The sequence below is a fragment of the Lipophrys pholis genome (genome assembly GCF_963383615.2).
Source record: "Lipophrys pholis genome assembly, chromosome: 18".
NCBI lineage: Eukaryota > Metazoa > Chordata > Actinopteri > Blenniiformes > Blenniidae > Lipophrys > Lipophrys pholis.
In genome coordinates, this window is record NC_137646.1 from 2,961,733 (window position 1) to 2,973,585 (window position 11,853).

Sequence of the window (11,853 nt, forward strand, 5' to 3'; positions counted from 1 at the left end):
AAGACTTCATCTGATTGAGCGGTCAGTTCCTTCTATCTATGGAGACGACGAACAGAGCACTTCGGTAAGCTGTATATAACGCTAAAAAGTGTGATGATAAGACGTCCCTGTCATTGTTTTGTTAGCATTAGCAGTTGCACCGTCTTCATATGTTAGCGCTGTGTGCTCGTTTTAGATTATAATGTAACTTCTGTGTTAAATAGTCGTTGTAATACAGGCAGTATTGTAGTAGTGGGCATGGATGGAGAAGTTAGTGTAAATATAGTAACACACCATTGCGTTACATCCATATGAAGACGTTGTTCTGTAGGTGCATCATCGTCATTTTCATCTCGCTCCGCCGGGTCCGACTCTGGCTCCAACATGTATGGCTGGATGGACAAATCTTCCGTTGTTGACATTTTGTAAATAATGTGTGAATATAAAGTTTTTGCGCCGGTAGATAATTGTATCTGTTCTATCAAACTACAAAGATGGCCGAACAGGGTGGCGTTGAACCGAGTGTCACCTCTGCAACCTGGAGAGGAGGCGGGGTATGAAGAGACCGCCCCAAAACGAGTTGCTCTCAGAAGCACATCAGAAAAGGGGTTGAAAAGGGGCCTGTGGAGCTCTAATAATGAGGAATTCAGACCCAAGCATTGCAGTTCCGCGTTGTATAGACCACAACTGTATGATTTATATGTAAAAAGGAAGGATTTAAAAGCATGATATGTCTCCTTTAAGGTATTTTACAAAACACAAAGTGTGCAAGAGTCATTTTGGCAACTTTTTTAGTTGGATTGAATATTTGTTGGTGATGCTTAATTTGGACACTTTTTGCAGTAATCCCAGGCTATTTACGTAGGGGGTGTAGCAGCTTCTTTCTCAGCTGATTCCTGTACTAGCCGCCAGAGATTAGTTTTGGGTCCTGTAGATTGAATGAGGCGCTTTTAGCTTTTACAGACACGCTGGATCCAGGATGCGTGTTGATATGGATTTATTGTCGCGCACAAACTGCTTCCACAGCGGAGGAAAGGACATGGACCGAGAGCGAGAATATTGTCAGAATGACTACTGGATAAAATAAAATAAAACCAGAAATTAAGGCAAAGCGTAGCACCATCCTCACTCACTGAGTTTTCACATCAGTGCCACACAATCAATCAGCAAAATGTATATTTACAGAAACAGACGACTACAGTTCACAAACTGATCTTCTGTACTACACGGTGCTGATTTAGCACCTGTTGACTTTCAGGCCTGAGCAGTTTGAGATTAAATCAGATGTAAAGTCATTTATTGTGAGCAAAATAGCAGAATTTTTAAAACTGGAAGTGATGGTTGAGCTGGTTGATGGCAAAAATACAATTCCAAGTAACAGTGAGACTTCAGACTGGAGAGGTTTACTTTTGTTCATCCATCATTGGATTGTTATTTATTTGATAAATATTGAAGATAAAATAGGTTTTAAAGTTTTGCTTAAACAGTCACAGGTCTACAAATTAGTTTCTACGGTTGATGGTAGTCATGGCAGCAGGCCCAAGGGGGCGGGGCTTAACTCATTTGATCCCGTGTGACCACACCGAGCCTTGAAGTTGGTAAACGCGCTTTGTGAGCTTTGAAGAATCACCCAACAGAGTTTACAGAACCAGTTGGCTCTTCACTCATCAGTTAACCTCAGGAGACACCAGTCCAGGAACTTTTACAACCAGAATTCAACTATTTTTGAAGTGCCACTTCTAAACTTTGTCCACGAGTGTTTTAACTGGAGAAGTGAGTATATTGATTGTTTTGTTGCTAAAAGGTGAAGCCACAATATCCATCGATGGAGTTAATATTGAGAACGTATATCAGTTTAGGTTTTCTGGAATCAAATTCTGTCTGTGTGGATTTTAAACTTTAGACACTAGGAGGTGCAGTTTGACACAGACGCGGGATTTTTCTCCATCTGACTCTGATAAAAGTCTCTTCAAATTGTGGGAACACAAAATATGACAGCATTGTTCTCTCTCACACACACTAGCAATTTCACACTCGCTCTCTGAAGCGAGCAACAAAGAAAACTTTATCATAACCCTCCTGGGGTGGGACTGAATTTTACACTGAGGCTCATTTACTTGATCACTGCAGGTCGTTGCTGCTCTGTGATATTTTGGGATTTTTCACGGAGCACATTCATAGAGCACACTAACTAATTACCAGAGGATTTTATTTTGAATGCCAAATATCAAAAGTTTAACTGGAGTTTATGAGAGCACATTTCAACATTTTGTTTTGACTTTCCACGGTCTGTCACTCTCACCGGTCGATTGATTTAACATTATAACACTACTAAGCTAGAGATAAACCCAGTTCAGTGAAAAGGTGGGACACTTCTTTGTAATATAGATTCAGAAGGACTAAACCAAAGCAAAAAAAAGTCTATTTCAAGAAAGTCTATATACATCTACTGCACGAGCAAATGCTAAGCTGCATAATTCAGTAATTGGAAACAACAATCTGCACCAATCACCACCGCATGGTGCCATTTCTTTGATGGACCCAGTGCTCCAAAGAAATGACTCGTTAAATACAAAACAAACACACAACAGATAAAGATAATGTCCTCCATGCTACATCACAAAAAAAACAAAAATTAATTTCATGTTCACAGCTTAGGTTGTTAAAAGAAGTGCTGATGCAACTGTGTGCATTTTTCTCCATCTGATTTTCTCAACTCGAAGACTATCAGAGGACCTGTTTACTACAGCCGTGGTGCCCATGCACAATAGCAGGAGTGTAATGATTCTTGAGTGTAATGTGTAATGATTCTACCAATATAAGAGCCATAATACAGCTGAGCAGGTCTGGGATGGATTTCTTTATTTCTCTGCCATGTGTAGTGAACTAGAAATCAAGCTCAACACCACAGAAGCTGTTCTGCCCTTCATCATCTGCAGCCATATGGAAAGGACATACCAGTCAGTCACTAGTGCAAATGCAGAACGCAGTTTCAGCCTGAAATGAATTCAAAACTCTCTCTGGGCATGAAGGAGGCCAGACTCTCAAAGCTCACTTTGCTCTCCATAGAGAGACGTTGTGCTTGATAAGAAGGAGGTGGCTGGAAGGTTTGTGAGGATGAAGGAGAGGAAGATGGTGCTATAAGATATGAGGCCACATTACTGTACATAGTTCAGAAATACCTTGGAGACTGGACGTTCAAAGGTAATCTGGTGTGAACATGAAATGTGTCGGCGTTGCTGTTTGAAAGCTCCTCAAACTGAATAAAGCCCCGACACTGTTGGTTGAGTCCTTTTGCTTCTTGGTCTGGGAGGAGGATTCTCACACACAAAGTCAAAGCCTCTTTTGAAATTTAACACAAAGAATCATGGTTGATGACCAAAGGGCTCATCCGGGAATTGATCCCAGGACCTCTCGCACCCAAAGCGAGAATCATACTCCAAGACCAACGAGCCGACATGTTGAAGAAGCTAAAGGATTCCAGTGATTGTCATAAATAAGGCAGGAGATCAGTTTGACAGTCTGGTTCAGTAGCACATGCTCAGTAACAGCGCTCCGTAGCTTCCGGCTGTCCCTGTGGGGGGAGTCGGGATTGTGAAAGAAAAGTTCCACCTTCAGAGCCGGGACCAAAAAGTGACGGTTGCAGTGGATCCAAGCACCACTGTCGTATAAACGGAGCCCAAATGTGACTAAAGTTTTGTGGTTCCACTTGTTTATTGTTGTGGTGTAAACGGACCTTAAATCATCTGTAAATTAGAACCCTGATTGTTGTGGGCTGAAGATGGAGATGTGCAGTCTGTAAGTCACCAACACTATCCTGAATGGACTTTCTTCTTCTTCTTTTGGCTTTAATGGCAGTTGGCATCCATGAAGTAGTATTACGCCATCTGCTGGTTCTAACTAGTCTATACTATTTCCAAGGATTGGGAAAGATCAAAGTGACAAAAATCCCTTCTTTAGTTTGATCTTTACTTTGATCAGAATTTGACATTCTGAATGAATGACAATCTTTGAATAAAGAAGAGAAACAGTGAAAATGCTCCACTGTATCACCTCAGCATGACCAACGAGAGATTAGCAGGGATACAAATATGTCAGAAAATAGGCTTTGTAAATGACCTGGATATTAAGTTCTTTTTTTACAATGGTTCATAAATGTTTATTTTATGTTGTAATTATAGCATAGTGCTCATGCTTTTACTTTGAAAGAACTCACAGACAAGGTGTGGTAAATCAGAAGTAATTGTTGTAAATCAGATAGAAGTACCACAAACGTTGATGAGCAGTAAAAGCGAATTTTAGTGTACTGTGATTTCAAGCTTAGTTTAATTGTAATGTAAAGTAAAAGGTAATCTATATTATTTCATGGTACAAACATATGGTTAAAAAGGACAAAGTTGTAAATATACATGGAAATTACATATTAAGAGCACTCAAGGTAGAGATTGTCAACGGTGAATAACTTAAGGCAATTCATTTAAGGTTGTAAATATGGTAAAAGTGTAAAGGTAAAACATGCTGCAAAGAGTTGCTCATGGTATTTTTCTGTTTACATTGTAGTTCTTACGGTGTGTTCACCTGCAAGGCTCAATAAAGTTGAGAAGCATCAGTTTGAGAGAGCATCTTTTCTACCGCGGCTGCTCCAGGCTTCACTGATCCACAAAGAGGTGCAACTGTTGGCATTCCAAAAGGACAGTCAGGAGGACTGAATACATTCTATTAAAGTACTTTGATCTGATCTATTGAAGACTCTGATCTTACCTTTAACACTAAACAAAGAGATTCACAATTCAAGTGTTAAAGTGCAGAGAATCTCACAGCAAATCCACAATGTGAAACATCAAATAGATCCAACTGTCATTGAACACACACACACACACACACACACACACACACACACACACACACACACACACACACACACACACACACACACACACACACACACACACACACACACACACACACACACACACACCAGTGAACCAAGCCAAGGAATTGATGAATTCGTCATCCATCAGACACCCTGTCAGAAAGGGTGGAGGTGAGGACTGATGTCCTCCTCAACAGAGAGAAGCTGCTGGTAGCTCACTCTCTATAGGCATCGGTTCAAATCCCATAGAGTCTAGTTTGGACAATTCTAGTTTCCCAAAACCTTTAATCTCTGGATTGAGTTCCTACTTGTAGTCAAATGTTTTCACACGACCCTGTTAACCTCCAGCAGAGTTTCTGTAGTGTAGTGGTTATCACGTTTGCTTTACACGCAAAAGGTCCCCTGTTCGAAACCGGGCGGAAACATAAAGCAAAGTTTTCGAAAGCACAGTTTCCAAAATATTAGGAACTTAATGGACAATGATGTCTTGTTACATAATCCCAGAGTTTAATTTGTGCCGGATCTTGCCGAAACAGGATCTGGCCCATCACAGATTTTGACCGGCACTTATTTGATTGGATCCAGCAGCTCATTACAAACAAATTTAATAAAATCTAACCCCTTTAATTTACTTTTATGAATTTAATAATTTTTTTAAAATATTATATTTGGACAGCTGTATATTTTATCGAGTTGAAATCAGTAGAAAGTTCACTGTACACAAAACTGGATGTAAAAACTGAACGGTGAGGAGGAGAGGGAATTTCCGGCGCTCTCACGCCACGTCACTCTAAACTGTGATTTTGAGTTAAAACTGTGTGTGTCAGCTCGCTGGGAAGACGGTGGGAGACGATGGACAAAAAGAGACAGTTGGATTTGAAGAGCTTTTTTAAGCCAGGGCTGTTTTTTGGGCTGTTTTGGACGATTAAAAAGGTAAGCAGGTTATTTCTTTTCATTTTCTGCTGCTGCTGATTCATGAGAGGATTTGTGGCCTTATGGGTATAAAAGGTGGTAAATATTTATATATATATATATATATATAGAGAGAGAGAGAGAGAGAGAGAGAGAGAGAGAGAGAGAGAGAGAGAGAGAGAGAGAGAGAGAGAGAGAGAGAGAGAGAGAGAGAGAGAGAGAGAGAGAGAGAGAGAGAGAGAGAGAGAGAGAGAGAGAGAGAGAGAGAGAGAGAGAGAGAGAGAGAGAGAGAGAGAGAGAGAGAGAGAGAGAGAGAGAGAGAGAGCCCCCTACTGACTGATTCTCCATAAAAAATAAAAATTTGGTCGATTGCATTGAGAGACCAGCTGATCAATTCCATGGTTGTTTCAGTTCAGATGGGGATGTAAAGAGAGGCTCTTGTTAAATTCTGACACAGGAAGAACGAGCGGAGCGGTTTGTGGGACAGTAAACTCACGGAGCTGATAGAAAATATGTCGGCGCTGTTGGGATCAGATGACACTTCGTTCCTCTTCTCCCAGCTTTTTCTGCTTCAGCTCCGGCCGGCGGTGCGCTCGGCTCGAGCCACTTGGCCTCTGGTGCAGGATAAGGACTATCATGGTGGAGGAAGTTGGAGGCCTTGTGGGGCCTTTCGGCGCCTCAACAATATCACATCCAATAACGCATGACTGGTACCTGCACCTACTCCAGGGGTGGTGCAACGCAGCCGTTATGGCCGCGTGCTAAAACCTCCAAACAGGACTTAAGTCATTTTTTTAACGACTGGGTGGTACCATTCTGAATGTTCAGGGGGGGCCTGTGTGGTGCACCTTTGGGAAAAGTTCTCTAATTCAGAGTGGAGTGGGTGTGTCGGTGACGTGTGAGGGGTGTGTTGGTGATGCGGTAGCTGTTAAAGGTGGATGTGCGGTGATGTCACGGGGTAAAATGTTTGACAGGACGACTGTCATTCTGTGTGGAAAGAATAAAGAAAATCTACTCGACAACTCTGCCGTCCCTTCTTTCACGGCTTCCACAAGTTATTATTAAGTTATAGTTATTAATGTATTTATTCAGTTGTCTACTTTAAAATACAAACAAAATCTTCCTTCCATAACATATTTGCTGTTTGGTTAATTCTGGTCCTACAAATTGTCCTCATGATGAGACCCTCTGAAGACGAGAACCTGTCTTCAGGGGACTCCGGTCCTTGGATTGCAGGGAGTCTCTACATCAGAGGTTTTACTTTATAAAATAATCCACAAGAAGAGTCTTTCTCTTAAATTTACAAAACATTGACCAACGTTGTTGGCAGGATTCGAACCTACGCAGGGAGACCCCAATGGATTTCAAGCCCATCGACTTAACCTCTCTGCCACAACAACATGAGTCAGAAGTGTTTTATGGCAGTGTAATATTCCCTGTGTGTGGTTCCTGATAACCCTCGGGTTCAGATCAGAAACGTCTTTTCAGGACAGACGTTCTTCCCAATCACTCCCTCTCAGGTCACTAAGTGTTTGCCAAGGTGAGTGTCCATGTGACACGTGACTGTTCAGCCCCGTTTCCACTGTACAAAATGTGTCTGTACAGTTTGGTTCAGTATTTTGGTCGCTTCAATTCGCTTGGAACCTCAACCAAGCAGGTACCACGAAAGTACCAGGTACTACCATGTAGTGGAAAAGCATCAAAAGTGAGGTGAGTCAAGTAGGGCTGAGTAGGTACTAGTGGAAAAGCACCATCAGTTGACAAGTAAGAAATAAACCCCCAAAAAACATGGTGTGATACTTACATCAACTTTTCACAAAGTAGGGTTTGGTAAAGTTCTGTTGCATTGGAATTGAACCTGGGGCCCCCATGTGGCAGGTGTGAATTCTACCACAGAACCACCAACGCTTACAAGTGATCACAGTCCAACCAGGGGAGGTCAGGTGAAACAACTGCTCTGGTCCATGAGCCCCTCCCCCGCAGTTTGAGTGATACTCAGCTCTGGTTACACAAGAGTCCATGTAAAGTTTTGCTACTTTGACTCCTGAGATGCTCTGACAGAAAGCCTGGGTTCAATCCCCAGCATCACCAAGCTTTACGTCCAACATCAATAGCAGCGAGTAGATTAATAGTGAGTTAGTGTCTCTTGATCATGAGGAGACACAAGTCAAACAGACTCTGACACGTCTCACTCACAAACATGATACACCTTTCTGTCCCATTCTACAAACTTCTTCAAGTCTTCTTCACCATCGCTCTATATTCTTTATCATCTTTGACTCACTTCAATTCACCACTTCACCATCTGGTTCAATTCACCACTTCACCCTCTGGTTCAATTCACCACTTCATCATCAGCTCTACCAGTTGTCCCCCGTAACAAAATATTCCTGGTCAAAGTTCATCTGGTTCAATTCATCACTTGATCATCTGGTTCAATTCACCACTTCACCATCTGGTTCAATTCACCACTTCATCATCTGGTTCAATTAACCACTTCACCATCAGCTCTACCAGTTTTCCCCCGTAACAAAAATGTTCCTGGTCCAGGTCCATTGTCGTCATACTAGTACGCACAGTCTCCTCCTAAGTTTATTTTAGATCACAAACTTCGTGTGGAAAGTGGCGTACGCATCTTTCAGGACCTGTTATGTCATAATCACCCTTTATAAATGAGCCCAGACATTGTTCTGGCTCCATCATGTTCCTGGTCCAGGATCAGTTTAACATCCAGACCCAGAGCATCGAGTGTTTTTAGGAGAAAATCATGAAATGTGTCGGCGTTGCTGTTTGAAAGCTCCTCAAAGTGAATAAAGCCCTGATACTGTTGGTTGAGTCCTTTTGCTTCTTGAAGATGTTGCTGGTTGGTCTGGGAGGAGGATTCTCACACACAAAGTCAAAGCCTCTTTGGATATTTAACACAAAGGACCATGGTTGATGACCAAAGGGCTCGTCCGGGAATTGAACCCGGGACCTCTCGCACAAAATCATGAAATAATCCCCTGATAAACAAAAATTAATAATTAAACAAAACACCAAATGATCACATGACCTTAAACTCGCGCTCAGGCTTTGTTCTAAACCAGGGTTAACTCCGCCCCTCTTCCCTGTCACCAGCTCCGGCCCGTCATGTCACCGGTCAGTGTGTGTGTGTGTGTGTGAGTGTGTGTGTGAGGCTGTTTGGACGTTTGCACGGGTAAACCATGGCCAGTCCAGATGTGCACCCCTGGATCACTGTGCTGACAGGGGGGGAGCCAAAGATGAACTCAGTGAATGATGTCATGAGAAATACGGAGGGGATGAGGAAATGAGTGAGGCATGTGTGTGTGTGTGTGCTGATGGAGCCACTCCATCACAGCCTCCTCCTGCTCACGTCCTGCACACATCCTGCACCTCCTCCTGCACCTCCTCCTGGACTCATCTTGCGCCTCCTTCTGCGCCTACTCCTGTGCCTCATCCTCCCTCTCCTCCTCCTCCTCCTGCACCTCCTTCTGCACCTCCTCCTCCCACCTCCTCCTGCACCTCCTTCTACACCTCCTGCTGCATCTCTTTCTGTGCCTCCTCCTCCGATCTCCTCCGCCTCCTTCACACATCCTGCACCTCCTTCGGCACCTCCTCCTCCGCACCCTTCTGCACACATCCTGCGCCTCCTCCTGTTTACATCCTGCACCTCCTCCTGCGCCTCCTCCTGTTTACATCCTGCACCTCCTCCTGCACCTCCTTCTGCGCCTCCTCCTCCCCCTCCTCCTCCTCCTGTACACATCCGGCACCTCCTCCTGCACCACATCCTGCACCTGCTCCTACACCTTCTCCTGCACCTCCTCCTGCACACATCCTGCACCTCCTCCTCCTCCTCCTCCTTCTGCGCCTCATCCTGAGCCTCCTCCTGCAGACATCCTGCACCTCATCCTCGACTCTTCCTGCGTCTCCTCCTGCGCCTCCTCTTGCACACCTCCTGCGCCTCCTCCTTTAAAAATCCTGCACCACATTCTGCACCTCCTCCTGCAACTTCTCCTGTGCCTCCTCCTGCGCCTCCTCCTGCAACACATCCTGCACCTGCTCCTACACCTTCTCCTGCACCTCCTCCTGCACACATCCTGCACCTCCTCCTCCTCCTCCTCCTTCTGCGCCTCATCCTGAGCCTCCTCCTGCAGACATCCTGCACCTCATCCTCGACTCTTCCTGCGTCTCCTCCTGCGCCTCCTCTTGCACACCTCCTGCGCCTCCTCCTTTAAAAATGCTGCACCACATTCTGCACCTCCTCCTGCAACTTCTCCTGTGCCTCCTCCTGCAACACATCCTGCGCCTCCTCCTGCACCTCCTCCTGCACCTCCTCCTGTTCACATCTTGTGCCTCCTCCTCCAGACATCCTGCGCCTTCTCCTGGACTTATGCTGGACCTCCTTCTGCGCCTCATCCTGTGCCTCCTCCTCCTGCACCTCCTGCACATCCTGCACCTCCTCCTGCGCACCCTTCTGCACACATCCTGCCCCTCCTCCTGCACATATTCTGTGCCTCTTCCTGCACCTCCTCCTGTGCACATCCTTTGCCTCCTCCTGCTGACATCCTGCACCTCCTAGTTGACTCATCCTCCACCTCCTCCTGCACCTCCTTCTGTGCCTCATCCTGGGCCTTCTCCTGCAGTGCACCTCCTCCTGGACTCTTCCTGTGCCTCCCCCTGCACCTTCTCCTTCTCCTCCTCCTGCGCCTCATCCTGTGCCTCCTCCTCCCCCTTCTACTCCTCCTGCACCTCTCTCTGCGCCTCCTCCTGCACCCTCTCCTACGTACCCTTCTGCACACATCCTGCACTTCCTCCTGGACTCATCCTGTGCCTCCGCCTGTGCCTCCTCCTGCACCTCCTCCTCCTCCTCCTGCTTAGAAAGTGTAAATAGTATAATGTAACTGCAAATGAATGCTGCTGATTCTATTTGTAGCCTCACATCTGTAATTATTATTTTCTGTATTTTTCTCCTGAGAAATGTGTCTTTTAATGTGAAGAGCGGGCTCTGAGGACACTCAGCCAGTAGGGGGCGCTGTGACACTGCGGTTAGACCAGTGAAGAGGCTGCATGGTCTTCCTGAAGGACGACTTGAGTTGTGAAAACCAGTTCAGCTCCTTCCAGGGAGGACAAGTGACCAGGAGAAGCTTCTGTGTCACTAATCATTTGTCTTCCTTCAGGGCTTCACTCAATACGGAGGAGGAGGTGCAGGAGGAGGCGCAGGATTGGTCCAGGAGGAGGCACAGGATTGGTCCAGGAGGAGTATTCGGGCCATTGAAGGAAAAAACATTAGAGGCTAAAAAACAAACCAACCTTTCTTCCCTAACTTAGATTTCCGTCTTCGTCTAAAGACAAAGTGAAGTAAAATCTTGGCTTCAGTACTCAGTACCACGTCTTTCATCCTGAGTACTAGTGCCACTAGTAGTACTAGATTACTGTAGTGTAGGATTACTATTGCAGCAACACATCATCAGAAGGGTCAAACAGCTCCAGAAATCATGATTTAGAAGATAAAACATCAGATAAAGGTCCAGAGGGGGACTTATTGAAAGAGTGAATCCAAACCAATCCTTTGGAGTAAAAATCTAACTTTGCTGGAAACTTCAAAACTTCCAAAATAAACTTTCCAGAAGCTTCTCAGTCCGGCCAAAGCTAAAGATCTGTTAGTTTAGAAATCCCTTCAAAGAGGGAGGTCCGGGGAAACTCTCACATTCACTGAGCTGATCCAGTTCAAAACTCTTCAAATACGATTTAAAGCAACCAACAACCTGCTGCCAGGCAACATTCAGGAAATGTTCAGGTCCAACTTCAGGGGGAAAATTCCAGTCCAAAAGTCCAAAAGTCCAAAAGTCCGAAAGTCCGAAAGTCTAAAAGTCCAAAAGTCTAAAAGTCTAAAAGTCTAAAAGTCCAAAATCCAAAAGTCCAGATCAGCCAGAAAAGCTTGTGAACCAACATCCGGCCTGTAAAATGATGGAATAAATTCTGTCCAGAGATGAAACAATTATCAAACTTAATAGAGCTGAATCAAATAGAGCTGATTCTGGCCAGGTTCAGGGTTTTACCATGAGAGCAAGGGATTGTGGGTAATGGTG